This window comes from Lissotriton helveticus, chromosome 12, assembly GCF_964261635.1.
Source record: "Lissotriton helveticus chromosome 12, aLisHel1.1, whole genome shotgun sequence".
Lineage (NCBI taxonomy): Eukaryota > Metazoa > Chordata > Amphibia > Caudata > Salamandridae > Lissotriton > Lissotriton helveticus.
Window position 1 is genome coordinate 132,065,764 of NC_136073.1, and position 22,972 is coordinate 132,088,735.

General features: G+C 43.5%; 4 non-coding genes across 4 annotated transcripts; all 4 read right to left on the minus strand.

The window, feature by feature from the left end:
- Window positions 1-1,134: 1,134 nt before the first annotated feature.
- TRNAS-AGA (transfer RNA serine (anticodon AGA)) lies at window positions 1,135-1,216 on the minus strand. The gene has a single exon. It is a non-coding gene; the product is annotated as a tRNA-Ser (tRNA).
- Window positions 1,217-2,713: 1,497 nt separating this feature from the next.
- On the minus strand, window positions 2,714-2,785 carry TRNAH-GUG (transfer RNA histidin (anticodon GUG)). The gene has a single exon. It is a non-coding gene; the product is annotated as a tRNA-His (tRNA).
- A 1,878-nt stretch (window positions 2,786-4,663) lies between these two features.
- TRNAS-AGA (transfer RNA serine (anticodon AGA)) lies at window positions 4,664-4,745 on the minus strand. Its single transcript has one exon. It is a non-coding gene; the product is annotated as a tRNA-Ser (tRNA).
- Window positions 4,746-7,601: 2,856 nt separating this feature from the next.
- Window positions 7,602-7,683, minus strand: TRNAS-AGA (transfer RNA serine (anticodon AGA)). Its single transcript has one exon. It is a non-coding gene; the product is annotated as a tRNA-Ser (tRNA).
- Between the last annotated feature and the right edge of the window lie 15,289 nt (window positions 7,684-22,972).

Genomic DNA, 22,972 nt, shown 5'->3' on the forward strand with positions numbered 1-22,972 from the left:
CCTGGTTGCCTGCTTGTGAACTGCCAGAAGTCAAAGATCACACATACACTTGTTGGCCTGTGATGGGACACCAATGCAGAGAAACACACCTGGCGCAGATCTTCTATTCTGTCTATTAGACCTGCATCTCCCCTGTACCTCCTCAAGCCATCTGTATGTGAAGCAAGAAAAAGTTAAGGAGCGGTCCATCTATACTTTTATAGGGAGGATGCTGCCGTGAGCTCCTCCCAGCTAATCACACAAACAGCAGTAAAGCAAGATAACTATACAGTTAGGGGGGACTGCATGGTTAGGTTTTTGAGGAATTATTGAAACTGACCTCAGTGACCCATGATCAGAGCTGTGGCTAATGACTGCGCGCCCAATTATGATGAAGCAAGCACCATGGCTCGTAGGGGCCCCACAACACGCTTTTCTTAGCTCATTGAATTAAAGTATAAACCTCTGCCATGTATGAGTGGTAAAGGCTTGTTAATTTGGTTGCTTTTCCAATTCACGTCTGACAACAAGATGAAGGAACATTGGGGCATCAGAAGCTTTGGAAAGTAGCCACCAACCTCAGAGAAAGAGAGAAAGAGGGAAAAGGCAATATGAGGTGTGGAGAAAACAGCAGCAGGTACAAGGAGCTCAAATGAGATTAATGGCGCCTAAATAGAGCACATAAAGGAACAGTTACCAATCTAAGAAAAGGGAAAGAAAGACTAGGAAAAAAACACGGAAAGAGCCTGTAGATAAAATTCTCTTCCTGGGACAGCAGGCTAAGAGAAATTACACAGGGAGCAGTTAAGCTTGTAACACGGGGAGAATAGAAAAGAAAATGCAGTTTTATGAAGTGTGTTTGCCTAATCCAGCAAGCACTTTTATTTTATTTTTCTATTTGCTTCTTTTATTGGTAAAGTAAGTTTCAAGTGCATGAATGGTATGACTGAGAGAGCCAGGGTATAATAATTTGAAGTGTTTGCACCAGCGCTAATGTAGGACGAGAGTTATAGCAAAGATATGAAAGGGGTAGCGATAATAAATATGTGAAAGGGCAATAGTGACACCAAAAATAAGCCACCTATTTATAAAACTGACATGGAAGAAATTCTAAAGGTTAACTTCTGAAATTGTAGCCGATGTTAAAAAGTTTCTCGTTGTTGGCAGGATTCGAACCTGCGCGGGGAGACCCCAATGGATTTCTAGTCCATCGCCTTAACCACTCGGCCACAACAACTGACTGTAAGTTTTGCGCAAATAACCTGTATGAAAGTTTTCAAGGTGTCCCACAGCAAATTCCTGGTATTCTGCAATGCACTTTTTTAAAATAATGTATTTTTCAGCAGGCACATTCTCTCCTAAAAACAAAAATTGCATGAGTATATCTCTAGTTTGGAAAAGGATAGGCTTTCATGCATGTTCTCATGTGGCACTCAAGTTTTTGGGACCCTATTGCACTCTGTTTTCGTGCTGCTTTTAGTCTATGGCCCATATTACAGAAGTCTACCATCTTTGAGTATTTGAGGCTCCTTTGTAAGTGCTTTATCTTTTTTACTTGAAGAGCTATATAATAAAGGGGTCAGGGAAAGATTGCATTTATGGAAGATAAAAGAAGGCACACTTGTCTCACCAAATGCCGTAGAGAAACCTGATGTTTTACTCATGTTATCCTTAGTTTGTTTTTGTTAGACCTTGCATTCTTAAGGTGGCCTCAACCCTACCTTATTGCTTTTCACCTACGCATTTTGCTGTATCTTTTTGTTGGCCTTAGGACTCTGATCACTTTATTGCTACTAATCAGTGCTGAAGTGAACGTGCTTCTTCCCTAATCATGTGTGTAATTGGAGTATACCTGACTGACAGATTTCATTGACTTGAAAGCCCCTTGTAAAGTGGTATACCATATACTCAGGAACTGATTGTGCCGCCCAAAAAAGTATCATTTCAAACCTGTCTCAAGCCTGCTACTGCAGTGCCTGTGCTGCAGTGTACTGCCACTTCGACTTGCCATTTAAAACTACTTGCCAAGCCTTAAACTCCAATTTTATTACATATAATTAACCAAAAGGTAAGCCCTAGGTAGTCCTAGGGGCATCATGCTATGTAAGTAAAAGGTAAGACATGTACTGTGGTAGTTTGCATGTCCTGGTAGTACAAAACAGTATATTACATTTTTCACTACTGTGAGGTCTGCCCCTCTCGTAGGTTAGCATTGGGTATTCCCTTATACTTTTTGGGGGGTAATTCCATATCAGAGAGGAGAAGCTTTATTTATTTATTGATAAATCCTATTTACTGGTGAGGTTGGATTTAACTTTACTACTTTATAAATGCCATTTTTAGAGAGTGAGCATTTCTCTGCACTTACTGCTCTATTTGCCTGAAAACCTGTCTCCAATTGACGTCTGGATTGGGCTGCGAGACAGCTACATTTGTGCATTCCCTCTAGACAGCCACAATACAGGTCACTCAACTGCAACTGCATTCATCTGCATTCTGATTGGCATGGGGGAGAGCTCCATTCCCCCACCGCAAATAGGTTCAAGAACGATAATTTATGTCAGTAGGTACAATATAGCTACATCTTATAATCATGTGTGTTTAAATAATTTGTCGTTGGATCGTTTAAATATTTTAAAGGATCTGTTTTTAATAGACATTTTACAAAAACAACTGGTACATTTGGTAATTCTGTAAAAGAAAAACCCAACTGCCGTGACATTGCCAACCACAATGCCGTGACTCGGATTCGAACCGAGGTTGCTGCAGCCACAACGCAGAGTACTAACCACTATACGATCACGGCGAGCTACTTGGGCTCAATAACATACAGTGACATGGAGAATTTATAATTCGGTACACTCAGGGAACTCCTGTGATAGGCTGAATGTGTTCATTGCTTCCTCATTCCTTATACAAAGGCTTTGTCTCCTCAGTGGTTGATAGGCTGAAACTGTTTCCTGGTTGCCTGCTTGTGAACTGCCAGGAGTCAAAGATCACACATACACTTGTGGGCCTGTGATGGGATACCAATGCAGAGAAACACACCTGGCGCAGATCTTCTATTCTGTCTATTAGACCTGCATCTCCCCTGTACCTCCTCAAGCCATCTGTATGTGAAGCAAGAAAAAGTTAAGGAGCGGTCTATCTACACTTTTATAGGGAGGATGCTGCCGTGAGCTCCTCCCAGCTAATCACACAAACAGCAGTAAAGCAAGATAACTACACAGTTAGGGGGGACTGCATGGTTAGGTTTTTGAGGAATTATTGAAACTGACCTCAGTGACCCATGATCAGAGCTGTGGCTAATGACTGCGTGCCTAATTATGATGAAGCAAGCACCAAGGCTCGTAGGGGCCCCACAACACGCTTTTCTTAGCTCAATTAAAGTATAAACCTCTGCCATGTATGAGTGGTAAGGGCTTGTTAATTTGGTTGCTTTTCCAATTCACGTCTGACAACGAGATGAAGGAACATTGGGGCATCAGACGCTTTGGAAAGTAGCCACCAACCTCAGAGAAAGAGAGAAAGAGGGAAAAGGCAGTATGAGGTGTGGAGAAAACAGCAGCAGGTACAAGGAGCTCAAATGAGATTAATGGCGCCTAAATAGAGCACGTAAAGGAACAGTTACAAATCTAAGAAAAAGGAAAGAAAGACTAGGAAAAAAACACGGAAAGAGCCTGTAGATAAAATTCTCTTCCTGGGACAGCAGGCTAAGAGAAATTACACAGGGAGCCGTTAAGCTTGTAACACGGGGAGAATAGTAGGCCTGGGCGAAGCACTACGCTCCGCTCGCGGAGTTTGCGAAGTTTTTGCAACTTCGCACTACGCGAGCGGCACGTAGTACAGTGCAAACATGCGTAGTGCAGCGTAGCGTAGTGCAGCGCTCATTTTTTGCTTGTTCGCGGACCTGAACGTCATGTTCGCGACCACGAGCAAGCAAAATGACATCCCGGCGAGATTCTTGCTTGTTCGCGGTCCTGAACGTCATGTTCGCGACCACGAGCAAGCAACGCTCAACGCGAGGAGGTCAGGTTTTTCATTGTGAGTGGTTGCGCATGCTCGCGACCGCTCTCAATGAGAAACTACCTGTTCGCGTTGAGAAAGCTGCCGCTCGAGTAATAATCTCCTCGAGCAGCAGAAAACTACAGCTCGCACTGTGCAAGATGCCGTTTTCAATGCTTGCACAGTGCCGGATGCTTGTTCGCACTGTGCAATCATTGAAAACACATCTTGCACAGTGCGAACATGCTACTACGCAGCTCGCGTAGTGCTACGTGAAGTTCGCGTAGTGCGAAGTTCACTTCGCGTAGCTTCGCGTAGCACTACTTCGCGAACTACGCCCACCCCTAGAGAATAGAAAAGAAAATGCAGTTTTATGAAGTGTGTTTGCCTAATCCAGCAAGCACTTTTGTTTTATTTTTCTATTTGCTTCTTTTATTGGTAAAGTAAGTTTCAAGTGCATGAATGGTATGACTGAGAGAGCCAGGGTATAATAATTTGAAGTGTTTGCACCAGCGCTAATGTAGGACGAGAGTTATAGCAAAGATATGAAAGGGGTAGCGATAATGAATATGTGAAAGGGCAATAGTGACCCCAAAATAAGCCACCTATTTATAAAACTGACATGGAAGAAATTCAAAAGGTTAACTTCTGAAATTGTAGCCGATGTTAAAAAGTTTCTCGTTGTTGGCAGGATTTGAACCTGCGCAGGGGGACCCCAATGGATTTCTAGTCCATCGCCTTAACCACTCAGCCACAACAACTGACTGTAAGTTTTGTGCAAATAATCTGTATGAAAGTTTTCAAGGTGTCCCACAGCAAATTCCTGATATTCTGCAATGCACTTTTTTAAAATAATGTTTTTTTCAGCAGGCACATTCTCTCCTAAAAACAAAAATTGCATGAGTATATCTCTAGTTTGGAAAAGGATAGGCTTTCATGCATACTCTCATGTGGCACTCAAGTTTTTGGGACCCTATTGCACTCTGTTTTCGTGCTGCTTTTAGTCTATGGCCCATATTACAGAAGTCTACCATCTTTGAGTATTTGAGGCTCCTTTGTAAGTGCTTTATCTTTTTTACTTGAAGAGCTATATAATAAAGGGGTCAGGGAAAGATTGCATTTATGGAAGATAAAAGAAGGCACACTTGTCTCACCAAATGCCATAGAGAAACCTGATGTTTTACTCATGTTATCCTTAGTTTGTTTTTGTTAGACCTTGCATTCTTAAGATGGCCTCAACCCTACCTTATTGCTTTTCACCTACACATTTTGCTGTATCTTTTTGTCGGCCTTACGACTCTGATCACTTTATCGCTACTAATCAGTGCTGAAGTGCACATGCTTCTTCCCTAATCATGTGTGTAATTGGAGTATACCTGACTGACAGATTTAATTGACTTGTAATCCCCTTGTAAAGTGGTATACCATATACCCAGGGACTGATTGTGCCGCCCAAAGAAGTAGCATTTCAAACCTGTCTCAAGCCTGCTACTGCAGTGCCTGTGCTGCAGTGTACTGCCACTTCGACTTGCCATTTAAAACTACTTGCCAAGCCTTAAACTCCAATTTTATTACATATAATTAACCAAAAGGTAGGCCCTAGGTAGTCCTAGGGGCATCATGCTATGTAAGTAAAAGGTAAGACATGTACTGTGGTAGTTTGCATGTCCTGGTAGTACCAAACAGTCTATTACATTTTTCACTACTGTGAGGTCTGCCCCTCACATAGGTTAGCATTGGGTATTCCCTTATACTTTTTGGGGGGTAATTCCATATCAGAGAGGAGAAGCTTTATTTATTTATTGATAAATCCTATTTACTGGTGAGGTTGGATTTAACTTTACGATTTTATAAATGCCATTTTTAGAGAGTGAGCATTTCTCTGCACTTACTGCTCTATTTGCCTGAAAACCTGTCTCCATTTGACGTCTGGATTGGGCTGCGAGACAGCTACATTTGTGCATTCCCTCTAGACAGCCACAACACAGGTCACTCAACTGCAACTGCATTCATCTGCATTCTGATTGGCATGGGGGAGAGCTCCATTCCCCCCACCGCAAATAGGTTCAAGAACGATAATTTATGTCAGTAGGTACAATATAGCTACATCTTATAATCACGTGTGTTTAAATAATTTGTCGTTAGATCGTTTAAATATTTTAAAGGATCTGTTTTTAATAGACATTTTACAAAAACAACTGGTACATTTGGTAATTCTGTAAAAGAAAAACCCAACTGCCGTTACATTGCCAACCACAATGCCGTGTCTCGGATTCGTACCGAGGTTGCTGCGGCCACAACGCAGAGTACTATCCACTATACGATCACGGCGAGCTGCTTGGGCTCAATAACATACAGTGACATGGAGAATTTATAATTCGGAACACTCAGGGAACTCCTGTGATAGGCTGAATGTGTTCATTGCTTCCTCATTCCTTATACAAAGGCTTTGTCTCCTCAGTGGTTGATAGGCTGAAACTGTTTCCTGGCCGCCTGCTTGTGAACTGACAAGAGTCAAAGATCACACATACACTTGTGGGCCTGTGATGGGACACCAATGCAGGCAAACACACCTGGCGCAGATCTTCTATTCTGTCTAGTAGACCTGCATCTCCCCTGTACCTCCTCAAGCCATCTGTATGTGAAGCAAGAAAAAGTTAAGGAGCGGTCCATCTACACTTTTATAGGGAGGATGCTGCCATGAGCTCCTCCCAGCTAATCACACAAACAGCAGTAAAGCAAGATAACTACACAGTTAGGGGGGACTGCATGGTTAGGTTTTTGAGGAATTATTGAAACTGACCTCAGTGACCCATGATCAGAGCTGTGGCTAATGACTGCGTGCCTAATTATGATGAAGCAAGCACCATGGCTCGTAGGGGCCCCACAACACGCTTTTCTTAGCTCATTGAATTAAAGTATAAACCTCTGCCATGTATGAGTGGTAAAGGCTTGTTAAGTTGGTTGCTTTTCCAATTCACGTCTGACAACAAGATGAAGGAACATTGGGGCATCAGAAGCTTTGGAAAGTAGCCACCAACCTCAGAGAAAGAGAGAAAGAGGGAAAAGGCAGTATGACTTGTGGAGAAAACAGCAGCAGGTACAAGGAGCTCAAATGAGATTAATGGCGCCTAAATAGAGCACATAAAGGAACAGTTACAAATCTAAGAAAAGGGAAAGAAAGACTAGGAAAAAAACACGGAAAGAGCCTGTAGATAAAATTCTCTTCCTGGGACAGCAGGCTAAGAGAAATTACACAGGGAGCAGTTAAGCTTGTAACACGGGGAGAATAGAAAAGAAAATGCAGTTTTATGAAGTGTGTTTGCCTAATCCAGCAAGCACTTTTGTTTTATTTTTCTATTTGCTTCTTTTATTGGTAAAGTAAGTTTCAAGTGCATGAATGGTATGACTGAGAGAGCCAGGGTATAATAATTTGAAGTGTTTGCACCAGCGCTAATGTAGGACGAGAGTTATAGCAAAGATATGAAAGGGGTAGGGATAATAAATATGTGAAAGGGCAATAGTGACACCAAAATAAGACACCTATTTATAAAACTGACATGGAAGAAATTCTAAAGGTTAACTTCTGAAATTGTAGCCGATGTTAAAAAGTTTGTCGTTGTTGGCAGGATTCGAACCTGCGCAGGGAGACCCTAATGGATTTCTAGTCCATCGCCTTAACCACTCGGCCACAACAACTGACTATAAGTTTTGTGCAAATAATCTGTATGAAAGTTTTCAAGGTGTCCCACAGCAAATTCCTGGTATTCTGCAATGCACTTTTTTAAAATAATGTTTTTTTCAGCAGGCACATTCTCTCCTAAAAACAAAAATTGCATGAGTATATCTCTAGTTTGGAAAAGGATAGGCTTTCATGCATACTCTCATGTGGCACTCAAGTTTTTGGGACCCTATTGTGGTAAATAAATAATTAAATACCTGTTCTATTTTTCGGAATAATTAATTAACAGATAGCTCAATAAATAAGAGTCAAGATTCGAGGTAGCTGGAGTTTGCAGGTTTTAATATAGCATAAAGGACAGGAACAGGACAGCCTGCACGGGGATAGGATGGCAGCTGCCAGGGGCAGGATCTGGGAGCATAAGGGTAACTTTAATAACAGCGTATAACATATATATACTAAAACAATTGCATTACAGTTAATACAGTAGGCGTAGCAGTGGGCGGAGTTCGTAGCAGTCGCGAAAGGTAAGGCATAAAGTAGGTGTAACAAGAGGCGTGTACATAGACATGTGATGTAAACGTAACAGAATATGTCATAAATGGGGCGGAAACATGGAGGGGGCTACCTAAGGAGCCGGGACCTCTGACCTAGTGGTGCGCGCAAGCTGGCAATGACGTATTACTAGGGAGAACTGGGGGCTATGACTTCTGCGCTAGAAGAGGAGACGAAAGTCTGGAGAGTCAGAGCGACATGTACCTAAACACTATCTAGTATCTGATGTTTAGAGAACATGTTGATAGATTCCAAAAGTTATCAGGGTAAAGGCTAACAGACTCTAAGACTGGTGCATGCATTATTCTACATGTAGTGCGTGCTGAGGAATATTAAATGACCATTAATACAGTATTTCTCTTACATGGAGACGTAAAGGCTAGACTTTGACTGAACTATTGATGCGATTCAGTAACTTAGGAATGCAGAGAAGGAGGGCTGGACTGATAACTAGAATCATAACATACTCTTGGCAGACTGGCAGGCAGAGCCAGGCCGAGCCGGGCACTGTGAGGCAGGAAGTAAGTGAAGGGTCAGGGATGCAGGTGGGGGCTGTATCGCTCCTCAACGAGGGTTCTGGAGACAGGAGCTGAATCTGAGTCCGGGCCCTTTTGAGGCCTAGAAGCGGGGACAATTCAATGAATTAACGTGCACACTGTGAAACGTGGCAACAGAAGATTACATAGGCCTAATACTCGTAGCTTTCACGAGAACTGGAAATTGGCATACTAGAGTTGGACACAACTGGAATTGCGTCCTTAATCGATCATAAGGGAATACATATGCATATTAATCATGCACATATAACATAAGATGGGGAACACGTAGGGACACAGAACATGGCAAAATTTACTTTTCCACATTCCCTCCTTGTCACTACGTTTCCATCAGGAAACATCAATATTCATGATACCATCTATCATTTCATACAGTATCATTTGCTCGTCTCGAATTGGCTTGGAACGGGACTTAGGACTAGGACTTGGAATACAGGATGTAGCACAAATGCCGCAAATCGCAGGGCCACATTGTAAACAGAGGCAGCAACTGAATATGATCATTACTGCTATACCTAGGAATGACAATACTTTCCATCCCCAGGCAGAAATTATACTCCAGAGCCAACCGGACCATGTCCAGGTGCCTGGATTCTGGTGTAACTGATGGGCAATTTTATGAAGTCTGGTTATAGCTGAATAAACAGACGGCACGTTATTAGGAATGAAAATGCAGCAACTAGATCCGATGACTCTACATGCTCCTCCTCTATCGGCCAGTATGACGTCAAGAACGAGACGATTTTGGAGCACGACAAATCTCATAGCAGATTGCTCTTCGGTTAAGTTACCTAGAGCAGAAGTAGTGTCATTCACTACTGCTTCAAGGGTTCTGGTTAACCTACGGATTAGCTTACTATTCTGGACGGGGCCTATAAAGAAAAAGAAACCTTTATTAAAGTCTTGATATTGTTCTAGAGTAGTTTCAGTTTGATCGACTATTGGGGACTCGATCTACCTTCTAGGTCTGACGTGTACTAGATGTGTGTTTCTATGATAATCAGATGGGGCTAGGAAAACTGGTGGCAGTAGGAAGGCAATGTAACAAGTTCCATCCCAATCGAGGGGCAGACGAACATATGCGGTCTGACCACAAACAAAATATGAATGACGTGAGGCTTTGAAAATAGATTTCCCACTGTCACTATACTTGACAATAGTAGTACAATCACTATGTCCTACATGTGCGGAACCATTCTTTCGGACACATAATTCGCCTTTGACTGGCAGTACTGAAATTGCAGGTAAATCTGGAGCAGTATCAGACTGAACATTCAGGACCATAAAATTCGAAGAATAATTACCTAAATCATGAACTTCATTTTCTAGATCTAACCCTGTTCTATGGATGAGACCTTGCTTGTCTGGAAAACATGTACTATTCAGAAGGGACATATCAGTTGAGGATGACGTTAACGTGGACCATGCTCCACACGAACCATTATGCGAGAACGGATAAGGAAAGAGTGGCAGAACTCCCTTCGGTGTCTGGAAAGGGGGGAGTCGACCACACACCCAACAATTAGTGGCATTGCTGGTCTGGTGTGAATAGTGCAACATTCTGATGAATGTGTTATTGCGCATAGCAAGACGATAGGATAGCTCGTGAGGAGGCAGATCACTGAATGTGTGCTCTACTGTAGCATTAGAAAACTTATTTACATGAGAAATTGAAAAACATAAATGCAATGCATAACTTGTGCAGGTAACCATCAAACTCAAAAATAGAAGAAAACATAAAATAACGATACATCTGATAGAGTTTTGACTAACTCTCTCACTATGGGGGTCTATCTCATACATGTCAGAAACCTGTCTAACCGTTTCACCCGAGGGGGACTTAGACAATTAAACTGGCTGACTTATTTTACTAGACCGGAGTTTCTTTTTATACTCCTGCTGCGGAGTTTCCTCTAACAGGGGAGGCTTGGAATCAAAGTTTGTAGCGGGACAGTCCTTGAGAATAGGGCAGTTTTTAGAATTCTGGCAGTCCTTAAAAATGGAACAGTCCAATGTTTTTATGCGACATCCATGGAATTTCTTGACGTGGGACAGGTGCACCCAGCCCTTGCGGCCTTCCAGCTTCACGGCCGTGCGGGTGGTCAGAAGGACAAGTTGAGGTTGTTTCCAGCGGGGCTCCAGCGGACTTGAACGATCAAAGTTCCGGACAAGTACTAGACATCCTGGAACGATTTCATGCGGTTTCACCTCGGTATTGTCTGGAAATGCAGCGGCAACCTGTGAACGACAAGAGTGTAGGGCAGACATCAAGGAAGCTAGGTAATCTGTCAGCATATTACTGGAAACATCTGTAATACTTCGGGGTCTAGGTGTACCCCACATGTTCGGGGGGCGGCCGAATACGACCTCATAAGGGGACAGACCTGATCTGGAATGTGCGACCATGCGCATATAAAATAGGGCGACTGGCAGAGCTACTAGCCAGTCTACACCTTTCTCTTTACAGACTTTGGCAATGCGGATTTTCAGAGTCTGGTTATGTCTCTCTACGAGACCTGCTGCTTCAGGATGGCGTACACAATGAAACTTCCACTGATACCCTAACAGAAGGGAAACATGCTTCATTAGTTCAGATGAGAATGGCTGGCCGTTATCAGAATACACGACCCTAGGGAGTCCATAACGGGGGAAGAATTCACGAACCAACTGCTTGGCAGTGGTCGCGGCTGTGTAATCTGGGACTGGATATGCCTCTGTCCACCTGGACAAAGCGCATACAACTACAAGGACATACTTGAAACCTCGACATCGCTCCATCTGAATATAATCCATCTGGAGGACTTCAAAAGGGTGGTCAGGAGGCTGGAATCCCCCTTGTTCCACCGGGACACTTTTACCTGGATTGAACTGACAACATATCATACAGGTACGGACTTTCTGCTTAGCTGCAGCTCGTAAATGTTTGTTGAACCAAATGTTCTGGATACTGTCTAACATGGCTTTTTCTCCTAAATGTGCAGGACTATGTGCGGTATTAATAATGACTTGAACCATTGAGTCGGGGAGAAACCATGTGGCTTTTCCCTTCGTCAACCATCCCTGATCTGTCTGGACCCCTCCTTGTTCGGACTATTTCTTTATTTCATCGGGAGTAGCATGTAACTGTATGTCTATGACATCTTGTGTAGGATCCTTAACTGTCATACATGTAGTCGGATCTGGAGTGTATGTCTGTGTCGTGTTAACTGGAATGTCTGGAGTCTGGGCTGTGAGCTTGGCTGTTCGATCTGCTAGATCGTTACCTTGGGAAATGATATCAGTGACTTTCGTGTGTGCTTTGCACTTCATGATAGCGATAGCTGTCGGTAAATGTATTGCTTCTAACAGGGCTTGAATGAGGAGACCATGCTGAATCTTGGTTCCATGAGAAGTCATAAAACCTCTTTCTTGCCAGAGTACTCCAAAGTCGTGTACGACTCCGAATGCATAACGTGAATCTGTGTATATGTTAACTTTCAGGTTCTTGGCACGTATGCAGGCCTGGGTCAGAGCGACTAGCTCTGCTGCTTGAGCGGACAAGGTGTCAATACGGTGTGTCTCTATAACTTCGGTTTCAGTAGTCACTGCATACGCGGCTACTAGTTCTCCTGTACTAGTTCTCATACATGAACCATCCACATAAAGTGTCAGGTCGGGATCTGGTAATGGAATGTCTGTCAAGTCTTGTCTTGGCTTGGTCATAGTGTTAACTACTTCCACACAGTCATGTGTGGCAGGATTTGAAGTAACTGACGGTAACAGTGTAGCAGGATTCAGGATGTTGCAGCGTCTGATTTCTATGTGTGGCTGGAACAGTGTCAATTCATAACCTGTTAAACGTGCAATAGTCAAATGCTGAGTCTGTGTTCGGTTTAAAAGAACTTCCACAGAGTGTGGAACTTGTACTGTCAGGGAATGTCCTAACACTATGGAATCACTTTGTCTGATAGCTAGTGCTGTGGCTGCAACTGACTTGAGGAACGCAGGCAGAGCCTGGGCTACTGGATCTAGTGTGCTCGAAAAATAAGCACAAGGCTTGTATTGCCCTGCTTGATCTTGTGTGAGAACAGATAATGCAGTACCATTACGTTCTGTGACAAAAAGTGTAAAAGGCTTACTGTAGTTCGGTGTAGCTAGAACAGGAGCTTGACATAAGGCTTTCTTTAATTCATTAAAAGCAAGTGTATGTTCAGATGTCCAAGGGAGGACAGTCGATACGGCTGCCTCCTGTGTCGTTAACTGTATCAGTGGTTTGGCTAGAAATGCATACTGAGGAATCCATTGTCTGCAATAGGAAGTGAGGCCAATAAAAGCTCGCACCTCCTTCTGTGTCTTGGGCTGTGGAAGACTCGCTATCAACTGGATACGGTCTGGTGTCAACTGCCTACCCCACTTGGACAGCAAGTGGCCTAAGTAGATCACTTGCTGGACACAGAATTGAAGCTTCGAAGGGGACACCTTGTGCCCCATCTCGGCTAGGAAATACAGAACTGTAAGTGACGCTCGCTCGCAGTCACGTTCAGAACGGGCTGTGATCAGTAGATCATCGACATACTGGAGCAGGGCAGTGTCAGTTGGCATGTGAATATTGTCTAGTTGTCTTTTAAGTGCTTGACTGTAAATACTAGGACTTTCTGTGAAACCTTGAGGAGCTCGTGTGAATTTATAGCTCCTTCCATTTAAACAGAATCCGAAAAGGAACTGGCTGTCTGGATGAATGGGGACACTGAAAAATGCGTTCTTGAGGTCTATGACTGTGAAAAATGTGGCTTCAGAATCAATGGCTGTCAATAGGGAAGAAATATCTGGAACAACTGGGTACTGGGGAATGATACATTTATTAAGTTCTCGAAGATCAATCACTAATCGATATACTGGAGGTGCATTTGGATCAGTACGTTTCATGACTGGAATGATAGGAGAATTACATACATTGGAGTCAGTTTCTACAACCACTCCTTGAGCAATAAGCTCGTCAATAATTTTGGATAAGGCTGCTACAGCCTCAGGTGGCAATCAGTACTGTCTGATTCGTGGTAACACTACACCTGGTTTCAGAGTCACACGATGGGGTGTGATTTGCATAAAACCAACATCAGTTGGACCTTGTGCCCATAGATGCTGCGGGACATTCAGTAATCTTGGATCAAAATCACGTAATACATAGTGACCCTTAAAGTCACGTAAAAACAAACGTATTCCTTCTGGGGAGCAGCAAATAACTGCACCTAATTCTTTTAATGTCTTAATGCCTAACAAATTTTCTGGACATGATTTCGTAAGTAGTAAATCAGTAGTTCGGGACAATGGACCTACTTCTAGAGTAACTGGTTTGGAAATTTCGTTAACTATTGGCTTTCCTGAAAATCCAAGGGAAACATTTCTAGAGCCTGAGAGCGGAGCCCCTGGAACCTCGTCATGACTGATAGTAGTCCTACTTGCCCCTGTATCAATCAGAAACTTTCTGTCTTTCCCTAATACTTGACTGTGAACATAGGGACCCTCTTGATCTACAGGTATCTCGATGAGAGGCAAGCCTACCTCCCTCTCTAGGCTGTTTCATGAATACTGCTGATACTCTGGATACTCGGACTGTGCATACTGGTACATTTGCTGTGTAACATGCTGTGTTGCAGCTATAGGCTGCGGTACTGTAACTGTCTGTGGTGCATTCTGTGGTAATTGAGAAGTCTGTGAAACTTGTTCTTGTCTAGGCGGACGTGGTCTTTCTTTAGTCTTACCAGTAGCTATGTTGTGTTTCAGAACTGCACACTCGTTTATAAAATGACCTGGCTGTTTACAATAATTGCAGGTCCCTTTAACGGGAACTGCAGGATGACTGGCTTGATTCGGACCCCTCTTCTGACTGTCTTGTGGAACAGTTTGTGCAACTAATACTTTCATTTTCGTGTCTTTCATACGTTTCCTTTCATGATCTTGCTCTTCTCTGATTCTATTCTGGTGGTACTGGAGCATCTGAAGCATTTGGGACGGAGTATTAGCTTGCCATGTACTCTCGACTTTCAAAACTCGATTTTTAACTTGTGGACTTGAATTCTCGACTAGTTTAGTAACAAAAAGATGAGGGTATGACTCGCTACTCGTCTTCAAACCACTGTTGATACTGAAGCATTTTTCGAATCTAGAATAAAAATCACTAGTGTCTTCGTCTGGTTTCTGTTTACAGGCTGAGATTGCATCCCAGTCTTCCTTTTTCGTGGCTAGTAACCTTGGCAAAACTTGTATTAACAGTTCGGGTAATTCTTTACACTTGTCTCCTAGACCGGTACCTGGTACACGTGTATTTTCTTCAGCTTCTAGAGCTGCCCAATCTATCTTTTTCTCTCCCACCTCCCATTCTTTTTCTTTGAGTTTTTCATATGCGCCCGCAGGCAACAGAACCTTTAACATTTTAATGATATCTGGATACGTGTATTCTCCCATACGGAGCATGTCTTTTAATTCTCGGTGGAACCCTGCTGGATCTTTGTCGTGACAGGGAATTAACTTTTTCATCTCTAAGAGTTCCATTTTTGTAATCGGGGTGTAAACAAATACTCGTTGCATTTCACCACCCGCTGTCCTAACTGGGTGTACTTCTCGTAACGGATGCTGTCTGTCTATGTAAAACGGTTTACTTTCTGGAGGTGAGACGTGAACAAAATGCGGATTCAGGAACGTTCTATATTTGTGGTGCTGTTCTTGAATGATACTAATTAAATCGGTACCTAGACCTTTCCATCTATACTGGAGTAACTCGTTCAGAACATCATGTAACGGACCTGGATCGGAATGCTGATCCTCATACAGAGTGATGAGGTGTTGGATCATATACATACCCACCAGTCGCTGCTCGGCTGGGGGCAGTTTCAGAAACATTTGTGCCACTATTTCTTCTGGAAAAGTGGTAGAATCAGTAGCCCATCGGACTGCTGATCGGGCTAGTTCTTGTTCATGCATGGTACTAAGTTCACTATAACCGATTCGTGATTTCAGAATGTGATCGGTAGCTTGAAATACTTGCTCTAGAGAACCTTGTTCTGGTGCTGGAGAAGGGAAAACTTTCTTGTGTTCTAGACGTGAATGTCGGTCGGAAAGTCTAGTTCTACCTACATACGCTATTCTGGAAGGATTCTCGTCGTCTACCTCTTCGGTAGGAGAGTCGTTTTCCTTCTCGCTTACTTGTGCTGCTTTGCGTTTCTTGTGTAACCTTATTATTTCCTTACGAATTTTCTTGTACATACTCTCTATACTACTGAGTGTCTTGTGTCTTCCCTCGGCTATATGATCACTCCATTTTGTCAGAACTCTCATTTCGATCGGATCTTTAGTCGGATAATCTTGTTCCCTTATTAAACAATTAATTAGAAACTTTAATAGCATGAGCTGGGTCTCAGCTTTCCTTAATGACATGATTTCGCCAATACTTTCTGGGTCTGTTCCTGTATGAATGAAACGATATATTCTGTCTAGATCTTCTTTCATATTCGGTAGGGTGTCCAAATACTCGGTCACCCGTCTTACACGTAATGAATATACAACCATATTATCATCGCCTGGGACTGGATCATAACGGCATTCAGTAAGAGCTCATCTGATATCTGCAACGGACTGATATTTGGGCGTACGCTGTAACGCACGTTCATGTAACTCGACTGACGTTACACGTTTGTGTGGTGGCGGGGTACCCGGGGGACCTCCTCCCGCGGCCCCTAAACTGGAATCGTCGACTGATACTCTTCGTGCTGGCAGAGTGACCGATGTAGCGGGTACTTGTACTGTAGGCTGGACCGGGGGTACCGTAACGGGTGCCCCGGTGGCTGGAGGAGCAGAAATTACATTATTTACAGGAGCTGGCGGAGCAGGATTTGCATATTCTGGGACTGTGTCGTCCAAATAGGACGAAAGAAAAATATCAGCTGCGGTCGGTTTGTGACGTAACTTGGTCGGAACTAATGGTGGCGGAAAATTACTGGATGCCTCCGGGGTTGCTTTTGGCAAGCCCTCGGCAAGAAGAGGATACATACCCTTAATGAGGGCATTCCTCTGTCTGTCTGACTGTTCGGTTTTAACTCGTTCACCTATTTCAATTAATTCCCTTTCTTGGGCTCTTTCTGAGGATTCTCTACTTAATTCTGACTTTCTGATTTCTTTTTCGGTTCTTTTATGAGATTCTTTGCGCCATAACTCGATGGCATCTTTCTGTGACTGTCTGGCTTTCTTTTTCCATAATGCTTCTTCTACTCGCATGATGCACTCGGCATCCCACGTACCTGATACGGGCCATCTATACTTTTCTTCTAATTCCTTGGTGTACTCCACCCATAAATCTAGATATAATATGGCACTTATGCCATGCTTTTGATACATAAAATGACCTGGACTGTCCCTAGGCGGGACAGGAACTGCTTCCTCGAGCAGACCTTTTCTAGTTCTTAACTGACTGACGTAATTTTGAGAACAGAGGCATGACTGTCGTGTTTTGGCAGCTCCTGAGTTAGCGTTTAGCACAGCTACACGGTCTTTTCTGTTAACTTGACCAAAACGAACGGGGGCCATTTTGAATCCCTCCGACTTCCGTTTCCTATGAACATGCTGCCTCGTGGTCAGTGTGCCCTTTTGTCCTTTCTTGATACCCATGGTCACTAGTCTGCTCGGCAACAGGCTATTTTTAGTACTGGTCAAGCGCACATGCGCATTACGCACCAATTGGTCACTCTTCAGGAATGTTCATGCTAACTGACCAGTGCTGTTGAAACTCCGCCCACTTGTTGGCTGCGTTCCAAAAATGACCTTATATGTACCTAAAATGTGTAACTTTTTATTGCTATTAAACCATATAAAAGAGGTCGCGCACCGATGTTCGGTGTGCTACTTCTTACATTACCGAAGGGTGCTGTAGGAATGTATCACCACCCCATGGGGTCTTAATAAACTTGTCTTTTACCTTTTCCAGTGTCCGTGCCAACTTCTATACTAAGGTGTTCGAGAGTTTAGCAGAGTATGTAGGCCTGATTTGAACCCAACACCACAATTGGCGACCACGAAGGGACTCATCGGCGACTCGGATGCCCGAAGGAGAGGTCGTGACGAAGGTTAGGAAACTCGCCATGGACGCGATCGCTGCCATTGAGTGACCCGAGTCCCGGCACCCACGGTGTGTTTTCCCTTCCTTCCGATCTGACCTTCCAGGTGGCGCCGGTCCTCGACTGAGATTCTGATCTTGGATTGTCGTGATGTGCCGTTTTGGCTGATTTGACCACAGAACTTGGCAGTTGGACTTTGGACGTTTGAAAATATTTGGTAAGCTTTTGAGTGGTGAAGTAGTCTACTGACACTTACTGTGGCTTTTTGAAACTTTGAATTTGAATTTGAATTTGTTAGCTAACGTTTTTGAATCTTTGAATTTGAATTTGAATATGTGAAGTGCACCTCACATAGGCAGGCATGTAGGGATATTTCTCTGATTTATTTGATTTGAACAGTGCACCGTGTTAGGTGGCATTTTTGTAGTATCACGTTTTCGTGGTACTTTTTGAAACATGCCTGTTTTTAGCACACTCCGTAGGATGTGCTGTTCTGAAAATGGTACCAATTATCGATTAAGTGCAAAACAGCCGGCTCCCCCAGACGGGACTCCAAATCGTGAAATGTATGTCAAATTCGGTATTCCACCAATAATGTATAGTACATTATGGCATAAGTATACTAAAACTGATCGTGAATTACAGTGGCCACTATATGGGTCGTTTGACCTTCGAAAGGTACAGTATGTAGAGCAGTGTTTGTTTCAGCGAAGGTCTAGACAAGATATGTTTGATTGTGTGCGTATGTGGGAGAAAGAGGTGCGTGAACGAGTGAAGCGTGAGGAAGCCTTGGCGGAGAAAGTGCAGCGGAAGGCTGCACATGACAAAGCTTTACAGCTACAGGAGAAGGAATTACAGGAAAAGAAAGAGAGGGAGAGACGAGAACGTAATTTACAGGTTAATGGTCAATTCCCTATCAGGCGTCCTCTCTATCCAGTCCTTACTAATGAAACGGATGATTTTTCATTACTAGATCGTTGTCCGCCTCCGTACGTCGCACCCACGGCTCCGAGCGAGGGATCAGACGAGGATAGTGATCGAACACAGCGTACCAGGTTACATGCGGAACGAACTGCGGAATTACGTTCGTTGGCACGAAAACTAAATATTAATACTGTTACTGTTTCTGACATTGCTGTAAAAATGGAACAGTGGCCTGATAAGGAACGACTGTATTTTTTAGATCATTTTGGAGATGAAGTTGTTGAGCGGTATAGAAAATATTCTCTCGAGTTAGAACCCAAGGAGATATCTGAGGGCCGTGAGAATTTTCGTAAAGGTCTTTTTGTTCTTTCAGATGCGGACGACTTCTTCAAGCGTTTGATTCAACTACGAAATGAGGCGATACGACTACGGGAGTTGGGAACGTCGAAGAATTCGTCTGCGTCCGGAGCGACGGGGATATCCAAAGAATGCCCTATTTTTGAAACAGATAAGATCGCTGCGATTAATGTTAGACCCATGCGAGAAGCTGCGCCTTTATATGTCCCTCATAAAGGGGATGGCACAGATGATGATAAAAGTTCTAAAGATGCGAAAGGGTATTTTGTATATAATTGGGTTTATACGCCTTGGAATAGAGCAGATGTCATGGCGCTTAAGAATGCTTTACCTGATCCCCGTAAAAACCCTGCGGCTTTTTATGAAAATGTTGAAAGTGCAATTTCTTCATGTATCATGACGTTAGTTGATATTGATCTATTTTTCGGGTTGATATTGCCCCCTGATATGTGGAGAGTGATTCGTAGGTTTGATGACCTCACGACTCTCGGGGCCACTTGGAAAGATCTTGTTCAGGCTGATTTAGATAGAGAACCAGCATGTAAGCCGTGTCAGTTAATACTAGACCTTCCAGGGGCCATACTAACAAAACTAAAGACTCTTGCTCCCGCTAAAAAGATTGATTGGACTATATTAGCCTCGTGTAAGCAGAAAGCGGATGAATCAGTTTCCGATTTTTTCTCTCGCTTCGAGGAAGCGTTCCATGATTACAGTGGTCAATCATTGACAGAAGATACTGGCAGGCATCTATTCGTTGATAAGTATGTAGCTAATCTCCTACCGGAGATTGCGAAACGATTAAAAGCGAGTGAAAGTTCATGGACCACCGCAACCCCTGCTTCTTTATTGACTATGGCTCAATATTATGAAAGACAGGAATTAGAGGCGAAAGAAAGTAGTGACAAGAAGGCGAAGGATTTGAAAACGAAGGTAATGTTAGCTCAGGTTCAGGCTACGAGAGGGAACAATAGAGGAGGGCGAGGATCATACAGTAATGCTCCTTCCCCTCGTTCTGACATTTCTGTGAATCAATGTGCATACTGCAAACAGTTTGGGCATTGGATTGCAGACTGTCCGGTGTTTCGAGAGCAGCGTAATTTGAGGGGACGAGGAAGTGGGAGATCTAGGAATTATTATGGAGGGTCAAGAGGAGGTTATGGCACGAACGATCGTGGAGGATATGGAGCAAGGGGTCGTGGTCAGTCAGATTATAATACGTTTGATAACCGCAATCAATATCAGATAAATGAGGGTGGTCCTGCTGAAGCACGGGATGAGCATTACGCATAGGATTGCGTAGGATGGGGTGTGGAATCGGTTGAGGTACCAGTTGATCAGAGGGGTCCATACATAGAAGCACATGTTTTGGGTTCTACTGATCAATTTCTGGTCGATACAGGAGCTACTCGTAGCGCTTTGTCCAAATACTTGGTTCCAAGGGCTCCCCTGTCTGGCGAGATAATTACAGCAATAGGGTTCGATGGAACACCTACTTCTAGCCCACTGTCTCAACCAGTTGCATTTCATGTTGATAAATTTGCTGCCCCTTGTCCCTTTTTGTTGTCCCCAAATACACCCGATAATATTATTGGACTCGATATGTTAAAACACTTTCGAGCTACTATTCGCTGTGCCCCAGAAGGAGTGCGAGTTGTGCTGAATGAGAATTACCCAGACTTTGAGCGAGTGTGTTTTCTCCATGAATCTGAAGTATTAGCCTCCTTACCAAAAACGTTGTGGGCCACTTCTGACACGGATGTAGGACGAATGATAATTCCCCCAGTGCGTATTACTGTAAAGGAGGGAGTATCTCTGCCACGTGTCCCTCAATATAAGATTTCTAGAGAAGGTGAACTTGCTTTAATACACATTGTAAATGATTTGATTTCGGCAGGAGTAGTCGAGGAAGTTCCTTACAATGTTTGCAATAGTCCAATTTTACCGATCCTTAAAAGAGATACAGATGCTAAAGTTTACCGTTTCATTATTGATTTGAGGGAAATAAACAAGATAGTAGTGCCTCAGTATCCAGTGGTATCTGACATCACCACATTGCTTACGTTGGTTCCACCGACGGCAACTACTTTTACAGTCATTGATTTGAAGAACGCCTTCTTTTCGATTCCTGTACATCCTGACAGTCGATATCTATTCGGCTTTACATTAAATAATAAATCATACAGATTCTGTCGAGTTCCTCAAGGCTATACTGAAAGTCCTAGCATTTATAGTCAGGCATTAAAAAGACAGCTTGATTCCTTTGACTTACAAGAGGGAGTGGTTCTCATTCAATATGTACGACATTCGACACGGTGTCCCATGATATTTTACTTCATCGCCTGAGTAGTGCAGGCATAGGGGGCACCGTGTTGAAATGGTTTACCAACTTCCTCAGACAAAGAAAACAGACTGTTCTCCTAGGTCCGCATTACTCTGAGGCAAGAGAAGTCCAATCTGGGGTACCTCAGGGCTCTAGCTTAAGCCCCATATTGTTTAACCTATATATGGTCCCCCTAATGAAACTTATCTCCTCTTTTGCTATCAGCTCAATAGCCTATGCCGATGATACTCAACTAGTTGTAATCCTAGATGAGGACGCGGCAATTGCTGAACGTTCCCTCAGAGATTGTCTGAAGGCCACTTTCGAGTGGATGAACACAAACCACCTGAGATGCAACACTGCAAAGACGGAAATTTTACCCTTTGGGAAAAATAATCTGTTTTCTCCCCAAACCTGCTGGCCACCTAATGCTGAAGCCCCTCCGAGTACCATAAAGAGCGCCCGAAATTTAGGAATTAAAATTGACGAGGCACTATCCTTCAAACAACAGACCAGTGAAGTAGCTGGCTCCTGTTTTAATATCATCAAAAGCCTTCGGAAATTCTTTGACTTCCTCCCCCTACCAGCAAGGAAAACGGTAGCGGTGGCATTGATTACATCTAGGTTGGACTATTGTAACGGACTGTATGTGGGTGCCAACAAGGCCCTCCTACATAAGCTGCAGATGGTGCAAAATACTGCAGCAAGGCTGGTGCTAAAAATGCCAAGAAAATCCTCAGCATCCGCAGCACTTGACACCCTCCACTGGCTCCCTATCCAAAAGAGAATTCTATTCAAACTATTGATCATCTCTTTCAGAGCATTCCACAAAAGAGGCCCTACCTACCTGACTAACAAATTCAATCGCTACCACCCCGGACGTCAACTAAGATCTGCTACGGCCAACCTAATGACCATTCCAAAGTTTCGATTGGCCACTAGAGGGGGAAAGTCCCTGGCGGTCAAAGGCTCTAGAGCCTGGAACACACTTCCACCTCAAATTCGCGAAATCTCCTGCGAGAGCAAATTCAGGAAAACCATTAAAACCTGGATTTATAACCTAACTGCCTCCACCTGCAAAACCCAGGTCTAATATCTACTCTAGGGGCTATTACATCTCCCTTCTGCCTACGAACCACACAAATTGAACCTAGCGCCAAGATGCTCCTCGGAGCGATAGAGCGCTATATAAAACCCCCCAAACATAAACATAAACATAAACATATGTAGACGATATCTTACTTGCCGCAGACACGCCAGAACAATGTGAGAAGAGTACCTTTTCCTTGCTTTCCTTCCTGGCTAAGCATAATCATAAAGTCTCGAAGAAAAAACTACAATATTGTAGACCAAAGGTGACCTACCTCGGTCATCTTTTGTCTAAGGAGGGCCGTGCATTGACACCAGATCGAATTCAAGCAATCCTAGATACTCCAGTCCCTCGCACTCAGAAGGACGTTCGCGCCTTTATAGGTTTGACGTCTTTTTGTAGGCAATGGATATTGGG